At 43.2% G+C, this 18655-nt stretch overlaps 1 protein-coding gene across 1 annotated transcript in view; it reads right to left on the bottom strand.

The window, feature by feature from the left end:
* LOC144479569 (interferon regulatory factor 4-like) overlaps window positions 1–17698 on the bottom strand; it is a 37458-nt gene extending 19760 nt beyond the window's left edge. Inside the window, exon 1 of the mRNA XM_078198459.1 lies at window positions 17560–17698. The gene's annotated coding sequence lies outside the window, so the exon portion shown is untranslated. The remainder of the gene's footprint in view (window positions 1–17559) is intronic.
* Window positions 17699–18655: the final 957 nt, after the last annotated feature.

Here is an 18655-nt window from a genome sequence, read left to right as displayed (position 1 = left end):
GGGAATGGGGGAGTGGGGGGTGGGAGGAGTGAGGAGGAGTGGGGAGTGGGGGGGGAGGAGGAGGGGCTAGGGGGGAGTGGGGGGGGAGGGGAGAGTGGGGGGGAGTGGCGGCTGTTGAGGGGGGAGGGGGAGTTGAGGGGGGAGGGGGAGTTGAGGGGGGTAGGGGGGAGTGGGCCTGGGTAAGATGCTCTTTTGGAGAGTCGGTGCAAACTAGATGGGCCGAATGGCCTCCTTCTGCACTGTATGGTTCTATTTTCCACTCATTTGAACATCATCTCAAATGTCGCATCAAAGTAAATTTGTGGCTGTAATTACAAAAATATTAATATCAATGTCATTAGGTTAAGCATTTTCACAGTCTGTTGCATGTTTCTATTCATTTTGTGGGTGAGACTGAGGTTTTATAAAACTGAACACTTGCAAAAAGCTCATTAAACTGAAAATAACAATCATTCTTAAAATAACTTGATCATTTGTAGGTATGCAACTATGTGTACAGCACTTGCCATAGAATAGAATCAGACTCCTGTATAGCAACTGTAGCAACTGTAGCTGACTCACAGTGATGAGTCAGCACTGATGCAGGTGCAGTGGCTGAATGGCCTCTTGTAATCTATGTGATATATAAGTGATGTGTATCCTGTTAACTGTCTTATACATTCTTGCTTATGTTGCATTACATTGCAAAGCTGATGATTAACAAGCATGCCACTCTACTATCATGCAATGTACCATCCAAAATACTGCACCAGGTCTAACTGGGGAGGCAATGACCTGTGGTATTATTGCTAGACTATTAATCCAGAAACTCAACCAATGTTCTGGGGACCTGGGTTCAAATCCTGCTGTGGAGATGCCGGCATTGGACTAGGGTAAACACAGTAAGACGTTTAACAACACCAGGTTAAAGTCCAACAGGTTTATTTGGTAGCAAAAGCCACACCTTTTGCTACCAAATAAACCTGTTGCTTTTGCTACCAAATAAATCTGTTGGACTTTAACCTGGTGTTGTTAAACTTCTTACTGTGTTCAAATCCTGCCACAGCAGAGGGTGGAATTTGAATTCAATAAAAAGAAAATATCTGGAATTAAGAGTCTACTGATGATCGTGAAACCATTGTCGATTGTTGGAAAAACCTTTCTGGTTCACTAATGTCCTTTAGCGAAGGAAATCTGCCGTCCTTACCCGGTCTGGCCTACATGTGACTCCAGAGCCACAACAATGTGGTTGACTCTCAACTGCCCTCAGGCAATTAGGGATGGGCAATAAATGCTGGCCAGCCAGCGATGCCCATGTCCTGCAAATGAATAAAAAATAATAGGTGGCAAACTATTCAGGCATCTTCAGTCTTGTGGTGGTGAGTTACAATTCGCGCAAGGAATCCATGCTGTTGTGGCCTCTTGAAATTCTTACGTGCATGTTGTAGTCTGAAGCTATGGGTGGTGATGAGGGAGGCTCCAAATTTCTTTCCATCAAATGGCTGAATGGGAATATATCCTACTCCTGCAGCCTGCCAGTGGTGTGTGTGTGTGTTTTGGCAGGATTTGCAGGCTGATACTCAAACCTGCTTGGCCGTGTTAGGAATGCACCTTCCTTGGCCATCAAGTCCCTGGGTGGGATTGGATCCCAAAAATTCCTGGCTCAGAGGCAGGGATACGACAATCGGACCAAGTGCTGGAATCTGAACTAGGTTTCATGTCTTCATAACTATTTGGTCATTCTTGCTAGAAAGTGAACCTTTTGGTGAACGGGTGTAGATGGAGTTTAACTATGATGCAGCTCCCCCCCCCCCACACAATTAAACCATCTCCTGGTAACACATTAAGTTCACATGTGAGGAATGACCACGTAGGAGCGATGCAGGGTTATGGTGAGTGGGCGGGTAAGTGGAGCTGAGTCCACAAAAAGATCACCATGATCTTATTGAATGGTGGAGCAGGCTCGAGGGGCCAGATAGCCTACTCCTGCTCCTAGTTCTTATGTTCTTATGTCTTTGGAGGCAGAAGTCACTTCACCAAAATCCTTTTATTTACAAACTCTAACAGCAGCACACAGAGTGCTCGCAGTTAGCAGTCTATCTCCAGGGGTGCCAGAGGAACTGACACTCCCAGTTAAGTACAAGGCAAAGACTCCCTGATTGGCCCATCAATTGGATCCTTAATCAGGGAGTTCATACTCCATTGGGCCAACCTCAATGGCCCGATTGAAGTGATTACGCTTAGTTTCATTAAATACTTTGAACACATCTATATAGGGTATAGCTGAGACAATGGGTGTATGGGAGGAGAGCCGTGAGACTGAACATAATCAGGGAACTCTCTCCATAGAGAAGTCTTGATTTCTACCTCATCAACGAGCTTGGACTCGACTAACCACAAATGCTTTGCTTTTAAAGATGGTGGAAGCAGAATCTACAGGTTTCAAAAAGGAATTGGATATATGGTTGAATTGGAAAAACATGTATAGCTATGGGGAATGAGCAGGGGACTCACTGAGCAGCTCGTTCATAAAGCTGGTCCAGGCTTGATGAGCTGAATGGCCCCCTTTTATGATTCTTAATCATATTGCTGTAGCTTTGTTCATGTTGACCATATGACTGTAGTGAAGAGAATAGTAGGCAACACCCAAGCCAAATAACAATTTACAGTGCAATCCAAACCCAATGAGCAAAAGGATGTTTTTCACATTTGAATCTATCTGCTTTATTTAATTTAATTTGGTCCAAAATATTTGTGTAATAACAAAAGACGGTACATGCCCCCAGATAACATCCTGAGCAAATTCATGTGCATGCGTTTGCCAAACAAACATGCACGTGTAACTCACCCACAAAACATTATTATTTACGCTCAGCATCCTTTTTCTTAACATTTCTGAATGTTAAATCAATGCTTTTTCTTGAAGTCTGAAAGCATTTTTATATTGTCACATCGTAGTCGGGTGAAAAGTGTAGTTTGTGGTAAGTGAAAATTGCACACGAAAAGCAGTTATACCCACTTTTTATTTTGTCTTTGCTCATAGTTAGAAGTGAGATTTCAAAAAGCCACATTCACAAGATAGACGTTTTCATAAGCAGTATCGGTAGGTTGTGATCTGACTGAAGAACCTTACTGACGTTTTATCAGTTTTACATTGATAAATATTTGCTCACAATTGCAGATAAACTTTCTGTGGTTCGGTAAAAGATATACCATAGATTACAGCAATCCATAAGACAGATTCCGAACAGCTCACATAAGTTCATGATCTTAGTTTTGTCAATTTCACTCTTTTCTGTTGCAGCAATATTAACTTGTAACTTGAGTAACTACAAAAGAACAAATAAGTTAGAAACTTACTTGTGCCAAACAATCACACAAAAAGTGTATGTGACTGTAATCCAATCTCCGTTTTGACAAGTATAGCAGGGCTTTGCGGCTTTTATAGATCTTATGCATTCACCCAGAGCAGCTATGGAAATCTGTTAGCAGCTGATACAATAAAAGGAACAGTATGGTCTGATATTTCACGTATATGTTCTCTTGGTAAAAAGTATGTTGTTTTGTACGCATGGCTACTCTTGTCTGACATATTAACAGGAAGGATATTCTGAAGGCTGGGTGAGACTCAAGGCTAAAGGTAAAGGTTGACAGCAGAATAGAGGATTTCAGAATTCTGATGATGTAAATGCACTGGTGTAGGGGTAAATCACGACAAGACAGAAAACACCAAGAATTTCCCTCTTCCACTCAATGAATATCTATCAGTTTACATAAAATCTGATATTTTGCATAAACCGTAGCTTGAAGTGTCTTCATTAAAGAAGGTTTGCAGTGTTTCCGTATGCCATGCTCCCTTTACTGTAAATGACCTGTTGTCCACCATGTCTTTGCAACATGCAAATAGGAAAATATTTTAGCCGTTAACGGTTTTCTTATTCAACTGAACGTTGGTGATTGGATGAGACAATAACTTAGAAAAAATGTCTGTTTCCAGACAATGGTTTTGCTCATTTTTAAGAAATTCTTTTTAAAAAGTGACCTGAATTAAAATTAATTGCAAACTTGCACAGCAGTCATAATATTGGAAAACGTTGTATTAGAATAGCGTGTATTTACAGTATAATGAAACAAAAAACCATTTCAGAGAAAGTGGACTCTACTTTCTGTGATGCCTTTTGATGTTTCACTACAAAAATGCCTTTCTTGTCTGTGCTAAGATCAGTACAATGCATTAACCTGCAAACATGTTCATTGAAAGAATGGTAAGATGTATGCTGCATTTGCGTTTCCCTTCAACAAGATCCCAGCATCTGTTTAGGGGAAGATAGCAAGTGGAGATGAAAGCCTTATCCACAAGAAAGACCCACTTGAAGTGAATAATTACCATCTCTTCTTTTCCCTAAATGTCAACACTACAGTGAAACAATTGGTAGCTATGCTGCCTGTTTGAGTTGGGCAGCTCACTTGACTCTGGCATCTTTGTGGGTGCTATGACACAGATGGTGACTAAGTCACAGCAATTGCAGATCCGGAAGTGGCAGTGGCTGGAGCTTTGGGTCACCTGGTTGTTCATTGGAATAGTTGGCCTCTTCCTCCAAGGGACTCCCCATGAGTTGTGCACACTATAACCTTTGTCCTTGTCTGCAAGGGCAGTGTAATACTTTGAGAAAGCACATGAAGCTGCCATTGGTTACAATGAGCCTTGCCCTGCCTTTACCAACCATCAGTTGCCACCTTGCCACCAATCTTGACCGCTTCACAGCTGCTTCTTTCTGTCTGCCCAATACCAGAGGAGATTTCTGCTTGCGTGTTTTTTAAAAATTCATACATGGGATGTGGGTGTCGCTGGCTGGGCCAGCATTTATTACCCATCCCTGAGGGCATTTAAGAGTCAACCATATTGCTGTGGATCTGGAGTCACATGTAGGCCAGGCCAGGTAAGGACGACAGATTTCCTTCCCTAAAGGACATTAATGAACCAGGTGAGTTTATACAACAATCGACAATGGTTTCATGATCATCATTTGACTTTTAATTCCAGATTTTGTTTGTTGAATTCAAATTCATCTGCCATGGTGAGATTTGAACCCTGGTCCCCAGAGCATTACCCTGAGTCTCTGGATTATAAGTCCAGTGACAACACCACTACGTCACCACCTCCCCAAGTTTCCATGGTTTTTTTACCATCTCCAATTGCAGTTTTCTGACAGTGGTTGTACACCATCTTTTCCTTTGTGGGGAGAGATGGCAATGTTACCACGATGCAATTGGCATGAAAACTCGTTTCTTTCCCCATGAACACACGATGATGATGATGGAGAGATTTGTTCCGATAAATGTACTGACTTTAGAGACTGACAGAACTCTTCTGAAATGCCATTGGAATTGACAGAGAGGTCATGAATTCAGATGGTGCTGGAGTTCTTTGCAGATGTTTCCCCTTGCAGCAATCAGTTTCCTTAACACTTGGGGAAAAACAAAGTACGAGAGGGAAAGAGATGAATGACATCTCGATCAGCTGTTTAAGATGTAAAATGACAATGCATTGTCTTATCTTAGCTATTCTTGTGAGATCAATGAATATATTCCAACACAGGTTTTGTCTTATTCGTTCATGGGATATGGGCGTCGCTGGCTGGGCCAGCATTTATTGTCCATCCCTGAGGGTGTTTAAGAGTCAACTACACTGCTGTGGGTCTGGAGTTACATGAAGATCAGACCAGGTAATAGTGGCAGATTTCCTTCCCAAAGGGAGGTGAGTGAACCAGATAGGTTCTTATGACAATGGTTTCATAGTCAACATTAGACTTTAATTCCAGACTTTTATTGAATTCAAATTTTGCTATCTCCCATGGTGGGATTTGAACTCAAGGCCCCAGAGCATTATCCTGGGTCTCTAGATTACTGGTCCAGCAACAATACCACTACACTACTGCCTCCCCACAATGTGGCAATGCTTGAAGTGGTGGAGATTGCACTGACAGCTTCCAAGATAATGCCTGAACCACTTTGCTTTGGTACTCCCTCTGCTCAATGCCCAAAAGGTGGTCGCTTTCACTTCAACATCAGTGGGTGACATCTGCAGAGATACATCAGAGAACTCTTTCTGTTGCTGATACCCCCGAGGCCACCACTCCTTCAGATATTCTTCCATTTGCGTTTTCTAAAACTGAGAAGTGATTTCCACCCCTGCAGCTTTCAAAAGGAGACAACACCCAATTTCTCTCCCTCCGAGCAGTGGTAACCTAATGAGGAGTGTTACTGTCCTGTGTGACTAATGATGATCCCAGGATGTAACCAACAATTTAGTGACAAAACTGCCTTGACAAGCATGAGTCTTGCCCTACTGTGAATATGTCAATGTATGGAAGAATTCAATCCAGAGAGGCAATTGTGGGTGGGTGGAAATTAAACTCTAAGCCTTGTCGTTTTTTTGAATGCCATGCAACAAAGAGATCAATGGGTTCATGCAAATCTAATCAAACAGTCACTACCATAAAAGCATATTATCGCAATATTATTCACGCCTTTCTGAACAGCTGCGCATTTTAACACATACACACACTATCTGTGTGGAGTTTGCATATTCTCCCCATGTCTGACTGGGTTTCCTCTGGGTGCTCTGGTTTCCTCCCACAGTTCAAAGATGGACAGGTTAGGGGAATTGGCCATGCTAAATTGCCCCTTAGTATGCAAAGATATATAGGTTGGGCAACTGGGCAGCATGGTGGCACAGTTGGTTAGCACTGCTGCCTCACAGCGCCAGGGACCTGGGTTTGATTCCCAGCTTGGGTCACTGTCTGTGTAGAGTTTGCACATTCTCCCTGTGTCTGTGTGAGTTTTTTCCGGGTGCTCCAGTTTCCCCCCCCAGTCTGAACGATGTGCTGGTCAGGTGCATTGACCCAAACAGGCGCCGGACTGTGGCGACTAGGGGAATTTCACAGTAACTTAATTGCAGCGTTAACGTAAGCCTTACTTGTGACTAATAAATAAACTTTAAAGGTTACGGGATTAGCCATGGTAAATGTGTGGGGTTAGGGGGAAGAGGGCCTGGGTAAGACACTCTGGTGCATACTCAATGGGCTGAATGGCCTCCTTCTGCACTATGGGAATTCTATGAAAAACGACTGCAAAGAAATTTGGGCGGACAGGCATGATCACTTTTTAGAAGTTTTTTTAAGTTGGAGGCACAAAGACTAGAGACGTGAATATTGATGACTCAGTTTCTCTCTAAACTCCCCAGTATCTTCCCAAAGTTTCACAACTGAGTTTATTTCATGCATCTATTTTGTATGTTGTATCATGTGTGACCATTCTCGATGTTTTGCTTGTCAGCATGGCATATTTACTTCACTGTGCTTTTTGTAATAAAATATATTCTAAATTAAAAAGGAAAGGCAGGTGGGCCACACTGGCCCAAGTTCCTGAATGCCCTACAGAGTAGCTTCAATCAGCATTGATAGAAAAATTCTCCTCTCCTGATGGTGGGATAATGCAGAAAAGGAAGAAAACAAATAATTTTAATATGACTGATAATTTTTCAGAAATTAATGCATCTTGAACTGTTGGGAACAATGTACAAGTCAATAACACTCTTGGATAATGCGCAAGGTTATTGACCCCTGTAATTGTAGGGGAGGAGATGGCCTAGTGGTATTATCGCTAGACTATTAATCCAGATACTCAGCCAATGTTCTGGGGACCTGGGTTCAAATCTCGCCATGGCTGATGGTGGAATTTGAATTCAATGAAAAATATCTGGAATTAAGAATCCATGAAACCATTGTCGGAAAATCTCATCTGGTTCACTAATGTTCTTTAGGGACAGGAAATCTGCTGTTCTTTCCTGGTCTGGCCTATATGTGACTCCAGAGCCACAGCAATGTGGTTGACTCTCAACTGCCCTCGGGCAACTAGAGATGGGCAATAAATGCTGGCCAGCCAGTGACGCCCATGTTCCATGAATTTAAAAAAAAGTACTTATTATAATTACAAGGGGGCACAGGTTCAAGGTGAGAGGGGGAAAGTTTAAGGGAGATGTGCAGGGGAAGTTTTTCATGCAGAGAGTGATGGGTGCCTGGAACGTGCTGCCACAGGAGGTGGTGGAAGCAGGCACATTAGCAACATTTATGATGCATCTGGACGGGTACAAAAATAGGGAGGGAACAGAGGGATACGGACTGTGTAAGGGAAGAAGGTTTTTTTAGTTAGGGCATCATAATCGGCACAGGCTTGGAGGGCCTGAGCATTATACAGGCTTGGAGGGCCTGTATAATGCGTCACACTGGATGTGAAAGTGGTGCTTGCTTTTGCTCCAAAAACGTTGTCCGCAGTATACATGCACACCTTTGGCAGTATCACACTGAATACTATATTGGTGAGGACATTAGCATATCAACAAAGTACGGCAGCCAGAACTATGTAGAAAATGAAGATCATGATGTCGATGAGTGGAAGGACCCTCACACACCAACTTCCTCTCCCCCCTACCAACAATCCTCCCCAACTCCCCCCAACCCTTGGCAACATTTAAAGAAACCATGAACCAACAGGTTCATTGTTGGATGATTTCTAGGATCTGCTGCAACTTCAGAGTAGGGAAAGGATCGCATTCCCAGTAACTGTGAAAGTGACTGCCCATCACTGCGCCCACTTGGCCACAATGAAAACTAAAGTCACCATAAAATAAACATTCCAAACTAAATTCACCAATGAAATCATGCCATGTTACATACAAAAGTTAATAATTATTAGGGTCACCCCCTTAGTGCATGGAGTCTGTGTGCCTTTGGCCTGTCCTCGTGCTGCCCCAGAGGCTGCAGCATGGCTGGTGGAAGAGAGATTGCAGAAGGCCTTGGAGGATAGCCTTGGCCATTCTGGGCATTGAGGTCTTGGCGTCAGACTGCACCAAGTCAGCATGGACAGGCTGATGGGCAACTGTAAGGGCACTGGCAGGGAGTCTCAAGGATGGGAGGATGAATCCCCTCCTCCTGAGAGAACATAGTGCCCCATGGAGCCATTGCCCCCCCCCCCCCCCCCCCCGGTGGAACCTCATAATTCTAGTAATCTGTTGATGAATGGATTGCTGAATTGCTGTGACTCCCTGCTAGCCCCTTTGCCCAGTTATGAGGGCAGCAGTCCGTCCCTTCAATTGTGATGCTAAGATGTTGCTTGTGCTAGAGCAGAAGCCTTGACGTGAGCCCTTAGTTACCTCCTAAGCTGCACTTCTTTGGAGTGTGGGAGGAAACTGGAGCATCTGAAGGAAAACCCCACAGGCATGGGGAGAATATGCAAACTCCACATAGACAGTTGCCAGAATTGAACCTGCATCCCTGGCGCTGTGAGGCAGCAATGCTAATCACTGTGCCACCATGCCATCTTTGGTGTCCTTATTTAAGGAGGAATGTGAATGTATCAGAGTTGGCCAAAGGGAAGCGATGGCCTAGTGGTATTATTGCTCGACTATAAATCCAGAAACTCAGCTAATGTTCTGGGGACCGGCGTTCGAATCCCACCACAGCAGATGGTGGAATTTGAGTTCAATAAAAATATCTGGAATTAAGAATGTACCGATGACTGTGAAACCATTGTCGATTGTCAGAAAAACCCATCTGGTTCACTAAGGTCCTTTAGGGAAGGAAATCTGCCATCATTACCTGTCTGGCCTGCATATGACTCCAGAGCCATAGCAGTGTGGTTGACTCTCAACTGCCCTCTGAAATGGCCTAGCAAGCCATTCAGTTCAAGGGCAACTCGGGATGGGCAATAAATGCTGGCCAGCCAGTGATGCCCATGTCCCATGAATGAATAAAAGAAAAGTTCAAAGAAGGTTTTTAGACTAATACCAGGCATGGATGTGTTGCCTTACAAAGAAAGGTGGGACAGTTTAGTCTTGTTTCCGTTGGAGCTTAGAAGAGAAAGAGGTGACTTGATTGAAACCTTTAGGATTCTGAGGGGTATTGACAGGGTGGATGCTTCTACTTGTGGGAGAATGTAGAACTAGGGGGTGTCACTGTTTAAAAATAATGGGACGCTCATTTAACAAAGAGAGGAGGAGAATTATTTTCTGTCAGAGGGTTGCAAGTCTTTGGCACTCTCTTCCCAAAAGACAGGGGAAGCAGAGTGTTTGAATATTTTTAAGGCAGAGCTAGATAGATTCTTGATTAATAAGGGGGCGAAATACTAGGGGGAATGTGGTGCTGAGATTACAATCAGGTCAGCCATGATCTTAATGAATGATGGAGTAGGCTCAAGGGGCCGAGTGGCCTACTTTGCTCGTAATTTGTATGTTCGTATGCTATTTGCTACCATTTGTAGTTGAGGAGGATAGCAGAGAGATGCATTTAAGGGAAAGCTAGATAAACTCATGGGGGCAATAGTAATAGAAGTATATATTGAGGGATTTAGACAGTGGGTAGAGGGGTTTTGTGGGCATGTGAACTTCACAGCAGACACCACTGGAAAGAATCTCCCCCTTAACTTCAGAGCACTGAAGTCAACTACGACATTTGAAATTAGTTAGTTCAGGACAGGCCATAATTTTGGACCTTCTGAGAGTCACATGTCTCAGTACTGCACGCACTTTGCTGTTACCCACTCCCTCATTGAGGAACTTAAAGAAAGAGATATATGGGCAAGACAGAATCCAAGGGAATATGTTGGAAGTGTATTCCAGCAAAGGAGAAATAGTTCCGTTAATGAGGGTGTTCGACCATGACTATACAATGGTGATGCATCAGGAAGGAGAGTGACTGGACTCAGGTAAGCAACTTGGAGTATAATGTGGAGGAAGTTAACAATGTACATTTTGTTTACAGGAATTAACAGAATAGTATTAACTAATTTTTCAAACATCTTAGCACTTTTGCTGGAAAGTGTAAGCTAATAGGAACATAGGAGTGGAAGTAGGCCATTTGGCCCCTCGAGCCTGTTCCACTACTTAACTAGATCATGTCTGGTCTTCTACCTCAACGCCATCCTCCTGCACAATCCTCATATCCCTTGATTCCATTGGTATCTAGAAAGCTATCGAGCTCTGCTTTGAACATACTCAATGAATGAGCCACCACAGCCCTCTGGGGTAGAGAATTCCAAAGATTCACCACCCTCTGACTGAGAAATTCTTCCTCATCTCATCCTAAGTAAGAAATCTCACAACACCAGGTTCAAGTCCAACAGGTTTAATTGGTAGCACGAACTTTTGGAGCACTGCTCCTTCATCAGGTGGCTCACCTGATGAAGGGGCAGCACTCCGAAAACTTGTGCTACCAAATAAACCTGTTGGACTTTAACCTGGCGTTGTGAGACTTCTTACTGTGCCTACCCCAGTCCAACGTCGGCATCTCCACCTCATCCTAAGTGGCCTACCTCTTATTCTGAGACTGTTTCCCAGTTCTAGGCCTCAAACAGGGAAAACATCCTTCCTGTATCTACCCTGTTGAGTCCTGTAAGAATTTTGTTCACTTCAATGCGGTCACCTCTCGTTCTTCTAAACTCTACAGGCCCAGTCTCCTCAATCTCTGCTCATAAGATAATCTCGCCAATCCAGGATTAATGGCCAATATATCCTTCCTTGATTAAGGAGACCAAAACTCCACACAATACTCTTGGTGGTCTCACCAAGGTTCTGTACAACTGCAGAAGATTTCCTCAAACAATATAGTGCCTTTTTGTTTAAAAACTGATAAGGCAGCAATCATTATAATAAACAAAATCATTTTTTGAAGTATTTTTCTTTTATCTGGCATGTGGGAGTCTTTTAAGGAACAGTTGTTAGGGCTGCAGGATAGGCATGTGCCTATAAAAAAGGATAGGAAGGGTAGGATTCGAGAACCGTGGATAACCAGGGAAATTGAGGGATTGGTCAAAAAGAAAAGAGTGGTGTACGTTAGGTCCAGGCAGCTAAAAACGGAGGGAGCTCTGGAGGAATACAAAAAAAGTAGGAAAGAACTCAAACGAGGAATTAGAAGGGCAAAAAGGGGTCACGAAATGTCCTTGGCAGACAGGGTTAAGGAGAATCCCAAGGCATTTTATTCATACGTTAGGAACAAAAGGGTTGTCAGGGAAAAAAATCGGACCTCTCAGGGACAAAAGTGGAGAATTATGCTTAGAGCCCAAAGAAGTAGGGGAGATCCTAAATGAATACTTTGCGTCGGTATTCACAAAGGAGAGGGATGTGTTGACTGGGAGTGTCTCGGAGGGGAGTGTTGACCCGTTAGAGAAAATCTCCATCACAAGGGAGGAAGTGTTGGGTTTTTTAGGGAATATAAAGACTGACAAATCCCCAGGGCCTGATGGAATCTATCCCAGGCTGCTCAGGGAGACGAGAGATGAAATCGCTGGGCCTCTGACGCAAATCTTTGTCTCATCACTGGACACAGGTAAGGTCCCAGAGGATAGGAGGATAGCTAATGTGGTCCCGTTATTTAAGAAGGGTAGGAAGGATAACCCGGGAAATTATAGGCCGGTGAGCTTGACGTCCGTGGTAGGGAAGTTGTTGGAGAGGATTCTTAGAGATAGGATGTATGCGCATTTAGAAAGGAATAAACTCATTAACGATAGTCAGCATGGTTTTGTGAGAGGGAGGTCATGCCTCACTAACCTGGTGGAGTTTTTTGAAGAAGTGCTAGAATGGTTGACGAGGGAAGGGCCGTGGATGTCGTCTATATGGACTTTAGTAAAGCGTTTGACAAAGTCCCTCATGGTAGGTTGGTGCAAAAAGTTGGATCTCATGGGATTAAGGGGGAGGTGGCTAGATGGGTGGAGAACTGACTTGGTCACAGAAGTGGAGATGCCGGCGTTGGACTGGGGTAAACACAGTAAGAAGTTTAACAACACCAGGTTAAAGTCCAACAGGTTTATTTGGTAGCAAAAGCCACACAAGCTTTCGGAGCTCTTAGCCCCTTCTTCAGGTGAGTGGGAATTCTGTTCACAAACAGAGCTTATAAAGACACAGACTCAATTTACACGAATAATGGTTGGAATGCGAATACTTACAACTAATCAAGTCTTTAAGAAACGAAACAATGTGAGTGGAGAGAGCATCAAGACAGGCTAAAAAGATGTGTATTGTCTCCAGACAAGACAGCCAGTGAAACTCTGCAGGTCCACGCAACTGTGGGAGTTACAAATAGTGTGACATGAACCTAATATCCCGGTATACTCCCACAGTTGCGTGGACCTGCAGAGTTTCACTGGCTGTCTTGTCTGGAAACAATACACATCTTTTTAGCCTGTCTTGATGCTCTCTCCACTCACATTGTTTCGTTTCTTAAAGACTTGATTAGTTGTAAGTATTCGCATTCCAACCATTATTCGTGTAAATTGAGTCTGTGTCTTTATAAGCTCTGTTTGTGAACAGAATTCCGACTCACCCGAAGAAGGGGCTAAGAGCTCCGAAAGCTTGTGTGGCTTTTGCTACCAAATAAACCTGTTGGACTTTAACCTGGTGTTGTTAAACTTCTTACTTGGTCACAGAAGACCGAGGGTAGCAGTGGAAGGGTCTTTTTCCGGCTGGATGCCTGTGACTAGTGGTGTTCCGCAGGGCTCTGTATTGGGACCTCTGCTGTTTGTGATTTATATAAACGATCTGGAAGAAGGTGTAACTGGGGTGATCAGTAAGTTTGCGGATGACACGAAAATGGCTGGACTTGCAGATAGTGAGGAACATTGTCAGAGGCTAAAGAAGGATATAGATAGGTTGGAAATTTGGGCAAAGAAATGGCAGATGGAGTTCAATCCAGATAAATGCAAAGTGATGCATTTTGGGGGTAGAACTAACGTATGGGGGAGCGATACGATAAATGGCAGAACCATAAAGGGTGTAGATACGCAGAGGGACCTGGGTGTTCAAGTCCACAGATCCTTGAAGGTGACGTCACAGGTGGAGAAGGTAGTGAATAAGGCATATGGCATGCTTGCCTTTATAGGATGGGGCATAGAGTATAAAAGTTGGGGTCTGATGTTGCAGTTGTATAGAACGTTGGTTCGGCCGCATTTGGAATACTGCGCCCAGTTCTGGTCACCATACTACCAGAAGGACGTGGAGGCTTTAGAGAGAGTACAGAGGAGGTTTACCAAGATGTTGCCTGGTATGGAAGGGCTTAGTTATGAAGAGAGATTGGGTAAACTGGGGTTGTTCTCACTGGAAAGACGGAGGATGAGGGGTGACCTAATAGAGGTGTATAAAATTATGAAAGGCATAGATAGGGTGAACGGTGGGAAGCTTTTTCCCAGATCGGTGGTGACGTTCACGAGGGGTCATAGGTTCAAGGTGAGGGGGGGGGAGGTTTAACACGGATATCAGAATGACGTATTTTACACAGAGGGTGGTGGGGGCTGGAATGCGCTGCCGGGCAAGTTGGTGGAGGCAGATACACTGGGAACGTTTAAGACTTATCTAGATAGCCACATGAATGGAGTGGGAATGGAGGGATACAAAAGAATGGTCTAGTTTGGACCAGGGAGCGGCGCGGGCTTGGAGGGCCGAAGGGCCTGTTCCTGTGCTGTATTGTTCTTTGTTCTTTGTATCCACAAACCTTGGTGAAGGGACAAGTTTCACAAAGCTGGAGACAGCAAACATCTTTTAAATCGTCCACCTAATACAGTTTTACGTTTAGGCAGCTAGAGTGTGAACGATGATTTGCTATGTTTCTTCATCTTTGAAGTTTTGTTTCTAGCAACACTTTGTTGCTGACAATATGGCTTCTGGTTCATGTCATCTCTGGGGCAAAACTCTTATTATTTCACAATAGGAAGATACTCAGCCCCACATTGCTTCTAATTTATGCTATTTATCAATTAAAAAAGTAACAAGGGATGAGGCATGCTAAGTGACCTCCTTTGTAGCAAATATTAATATATGACAATCAAATAGAAAATACTTTCTTTTGAGTGCTTTCTGTGGGGAGGCAGTGGCGTGGTGGTATTATCGCTGGACTAGTAATCCAGCGATCCACGATAATGCTCCAGGACCTGGGTTCGAATCTCACCATGGCAGAGGGTGAAATTTGAATTCAATAAAAGCTTGGAATTAAAAGACTAATGATGACCATGAAATCATTGTCGACTGTCTGGTTCACTAATGTCCTTTTGGGAAGGAAATCTGCCGTCCTTACCTGGTCCGGCTGACATGTGATTCCAGAGCCACAGCACTGTGATTGACTCTCAACTGACCTCAAGGGCAACTAGGGATAGGTAATAAATGCTGGCCAGCTGGCGGTGCCCATGCCCCATGAATGAATAAAGAAATTTGAGAGGGCATTGCCACCCATGATGCTACTTGCAATTATTGTGTTCATGATACTTTGTTCTTGTGTCAAAAAGATACAGATAAAAGATCTTTCAGCCTTGTTTGAATCATACAATCCTTCCAGTGCAGAAGGGGGCCATTCGGCCCATTGAGTCTGCACCAACAACAATCCCACCCAGGCCCTATTCCCGTAACCCCACATATTTACCCTCCTAATCCCCCTGACACTAGGGGCAATTTAGCATGGCCAATCAACCTAACCCATCTTTGGACTGTGGGAGGAAACTGGAGAACTGGAGGAAACCCATGCAGATACGGGGAGAACGTGCAAACTCCACACAGACAGTGAGCCGAGGTTGGAATTGAACCCGGGTCCCTAGTGCTGTGAAGCAGCAGTGTTAACCACTGTGCCACCGTGCCACCCTATGAGGATCATTACTAATATGGCACAAACATTTGCTGTGGTAGATAGAAAAAAATGTGCAGACTCACAAGCTGTACTTGGTGCGTAATTTTGCAAGTGCGTTTCATTAACCCTTTGAAAGCTATAATTTGCATAAACAGAACAAATTTAAATGAATCACCAGATGTTAGCGACATGAATTTCTGCTATTTTAAGGTAACTAAAGGAACAGTTCAATGCTGAATAGAGTGCGTTATATTCAGATCAGTAGTCAATTTTAAACTGTTTAAACTGTTTTAGTGAGAGAGAAGACACTGAACTGACGTCCGTTGTTACCACAGTCCTTCCGAATGTCTCGTTTCCAAATAAACCGTTTCAATAAAAATGAGTTAAAAACAGAAAATAAAATGAGCACTATTAGACAAGAAATGACTCTCGGTTATATTTGGCACTCAAGGCCACGTCCATTTGAACAATCTCTCTCTGTCCATTAGTTTAATGTCAATGTTAATTATTTAATTTTAATTTAGTTCAAAGGTCCACTACTTAACAAGTGAATGTCGCATCTACATATGGGCATCAGTGTGTTAATACCATTTCGAACAATTTCTAGGCTACTCATCTGAAGAATCAAGTGATTACTGTGGAATTTATCAGAATCCAGAATAAAATAAAACAATTAAAAGTGTAGATTGTGATTAAGAAAACATTATGCTTCAGATGAAGCATGTTCCAAGGATACTGTAGAGATTCTGTGATAGAATTCTAGTTAGTTCTTAAGGCTGCAGAAGCAACACCTTGCAACCTTTGGATTTATCTTTCCAAATGCCCCAGTGGCTATTCTATGACATCATCTAAGATAGGAAAATCCTGATTAAAAGCAATGCAATTTTGAGGTGTGCGTAACAATTCTTCTTTTATCTCTTTTCCCTGTAACTCTGCCTCAACAATTATCCTGGTTAAAACATCAGTACTGAAAATTGGCTTTGGTGTGAACTGCAGTTTTGAATATTTGATATTTTTCTGGGCTTTTCATGAATGTACAGCATAGAGAGTGATCGAGGTAGATTTTCAACCTGCCGCCAAGGCTTAAAACTGGGCTTGCGGAACAGTCGCCCATTATAGAAACTGCTCAATTTCCATTTCTATCAATTTCAATAGATACAAGTGGTTTCTGTAAAGGGCAATCAATGCGGAAAGCCAGAAGAGAAAACCTATTGTTTTCATTACGTTTACTTTCAACATGCACCACATGGAACTCCCACTTGCATGTCAATTGTGACACTGGGGTCCAACTGGGACAGTGGGTAAATTTAAGGAGGAGTTAGACAGATTTTAAATTGGTAATGGGTTGAAGGGTTATGGGGAGAAGGCAGGAAAATAGGGATGAGGAGCATATCAGCCATGATCGAGTGGCGGAGCAGACTCGATTGGCCGAATGGCCTAATTCTGCTCTTATATCTTATGAACTTATGAACATAGGTATAATCAGTCTAAGAACAATATGCTAAACTGGGGAAGGATGAAATACAAAAAGAGGCGGGGACACTAACCATCCCTAACTTTAAAAAAAACAAGTGTCCTGGACCATACTATTCAATGCTGTCTGAACATTATTGAATGTTATTCGGTGGAACTGTCCTGTGTACAGTAATTTTACATATGCTTACTGTATGTACTTCTATTAAAGTAATACTTCCAGTAATTACCACAGAGTCTATATTTTTCACACTGCATTAGCCCCAAGTATAGTAGGTTAGCACATCTTGACTATTACATCAATTATTAGGAACTGAATCTCTAATAGATGAAGCTACATTACTGCACTAAGTTATGTAACTCATACACATTTGAAATATGGTTAAACAATTCTCATTTAAGTGAAGAGCAAGTCTATTAGGCACAATGTTTAAGAGACACTCACCTGAGGAAGGAGCGGCACTCCGAAAGCTCGTGATTCCAAATAAACCTGTTGGATTTTAACCTGGTGTTGTGAGACTTCTTACTGTGCCCACCCCAGTCCAACGCCGGCATCTCCACATAATGTTTAAGATAGACCTCAGTGGTGCCTGCAATCGGAACACTGTGGCTTTGTACTCCAGTTTGGCATCAGTTGAAGTACAAGAGGTGGTGTCCTTAGGATGAGAGCTTAGACTGTTGGCTATTTGATGGACCTCAAGAGCTCTTTCTGCTTCTCTGCCCCTCAACCCACACCGTCAACTAAAAGCAGATTAAATGCTTATTCATATTTGACTGTCTGCAAAGTAAGGTCTAAGTTTTGTTGCATAATAACAGTTGCTGTACGTCAAAATTATTCATTGCACGTGAAGAGGTGCTAAAAAGTGCAATGGTCCTTTCAAACACCTAATCCTGGGTAGCAAGAATGCAAACCCTGATTTCTTTGGTTAACATGTTCCGTTATGTTTCTTGGACCCCTCTTGCCCTTCAGTGCTTGGCCAGTACTTCAATCTTCATTTGACCACACGGAGAAACAAAAGAAAAAAAAACATTTTAAGTGCAACTGGGAAGATCGTTTACCTGAATAAAACATCTAAAATGTTCAACTGACACCACTGTCCAAATTCAAATAGACCAAGACAGATTTAGAATCATTGAATAGAATCATAGGCCGGAATTTTACCAGCACACCCACCCCGATTCCGGGAGTGGGCGAGGCTCGGAGAACGGCATTCTCCGATGGCCTCAGGAGGGATCATACGAAACTCGGGCGGACGTGCCGGTATAACTCTGCCCATAGAATCCCTACAGTGCAGAAGGAGGCTACTTGGCCTTTCGAACCTGCATCGACAATAATCCCACCCAGGGCCTATCCCTCTAATATTTACCCTGCTAACACCCTCGACACCTAGGGTCAGTTTAGCATGACCAATCAACCTAACCCACACATCTTTGGACTCGAGTTGTATTCAGTACTGCCCATTCTCTCAAGGAATGCTATATTTATTTATACATTTATATTGGCGATGTTTCATGTTTTTTGAGTGATAACTAATAAGTGT

This window comes from Mustelus asterias, chromosome 2 (assembly GCF_964213995.1).
Source record: "Mustelus asterias chromosome 2, sMusAst1.hap1.1, whole genome shotgun sequence".
NCBI classification, from domain to species: domain Eukaryota; kingdom Metazoa; phylum Chordata; class Chondrichthyes; order Carcharhiniformes; family Triakidae; genus Mustelus; species Mustelus asterias.
Note: the sequence above shows the minus strand (reverse complement) of the source record. Positions and strands in the feature narration are given on the sequence as shown.